A 1,042-nucleotide genomic window follows, 5' to 3' on the forward strand; every position below is an offset into this window, starting at 1 on the left:
CGGGGGGGGGGGGGGGGCCGGGCCCGCCCCCCCCGGGGCCCCCCCCCGCCCGCGGCCGGGGGGGGGGGGGGGGGCAAGGGGGGAGGCGGAGGGCTGCGTCGCCCCCTCGCCCGCGCGGCGGACCCAGCTCCCCCGCCGAGCCCCGCGGCTTCAGCCCGGGGGAGCGGCCCCGCGATCCCCACCGCCGGCGCGCCCCGCGAGCGCCCGGGACCGGACGGGCCGCCGGCTGCAACAATGTGCCAGTTCGCGCGCCCGCGCCGCTCCCTCCCCGCTCCCCTGTCCCCGGTCCCCGGCCCCCAGCTCCGCTCCGCCCGCCCCCCGCGCTCGGACCTGCGCCGCCGGCGAGGGCTGGGAGGCAGTGGGAGCGCCGCCGGGGCTGCCCAGAGGCCGGGGCCCCCGCTCCACTTTGCGCAAACTTGTTTTTCTAAGGTCAGCGCCGCGAGCTGGCTACATCGTCCTCTTAAGGTGGACTGGGGAAGTTGCGGCCGGCCTCCTTCCCCCGGCCTCCGGACTCGGGGCCGCGGCTAGTCCGGGCTTCCCGCCGGCTGGCGAGCGGCTGGAGGCGGCACGGGAGAGGGGGTGGAGGGGGGGACGGGGCGGGGGTGTCTGCCTTCTGCCCCTCCCGGAGTGGCCCTGCCCCTGGGCCCCAAAGCTTAGGCCCCTCTGGCGTGGGTGGGTGGGGGGTGGACGCGCGCGCCCAAGGGGCCCGGTTCTTTCAGAGCTGGGCCGAGGTGAAGGAAAAGCAGGAAGTAAGTGAATGTAGGGGGAAGGGGGAGAGGAAGGAGAGAGTGATGGTACAAAAATAGCGTGTGTGTAGGAAGGACTTCAGTACTGCCTGGAAAAGAGGCGCAGGGAAGCAGGGAGGAGAGGGAGCGAGAAGGGGGGGTTATGGCCGAGAAACCAGAGGGGAAGGGTCCGGGCATCCCCCGGGGGCAGCGGGCTCTCTCGGCAAGGTGCCTCTGTGTCAGGCAGGGGCGATTCAAGGGGTGCAGAAGGCCCAGGCAGGGGTGCGGGGAAGAGGTGGGGCTTGAAGGCCTGGGCT

General features: G+C 74.3%; 1 protein-coding gene across 1 annotated transcript in view; it reads right to left on the bottom strand.

The window, feature by feature from the left end:
- The window catches only part of SIRPA (signal regulatory protein alpha), a 39,789-nt gene extending 39,362 nt beyond the window's left edge, over positions 1–427 (bottom strand). The window contains exon 1 of the mRNA XM_044918664.1: positions 331–427. The gene's annotated coding sequence lies outside the window, so the exon portion shown is untranslated. The remainder of the gene's footprint in view (positions 1–330) is intronic.
- Positions 428–1,042: the final 615 nt, after the last annotated feature.

The sequence above is a fragment of the Neomonachus schauinslandi genome, chromosome 10, assembly GCF_002201575.2.
Source record: "Neomonachus schauinslandi chromosome 10, ASM220157v2, whole genome shotgun sequence".
In the NCBI taxonomy this organism is placed as follows: Eukaryota; Metazoa; Chordata; class Mammalia; order Carnivora; family Phocidae; genus Neomonachus; species Neomonachus schauinslandi.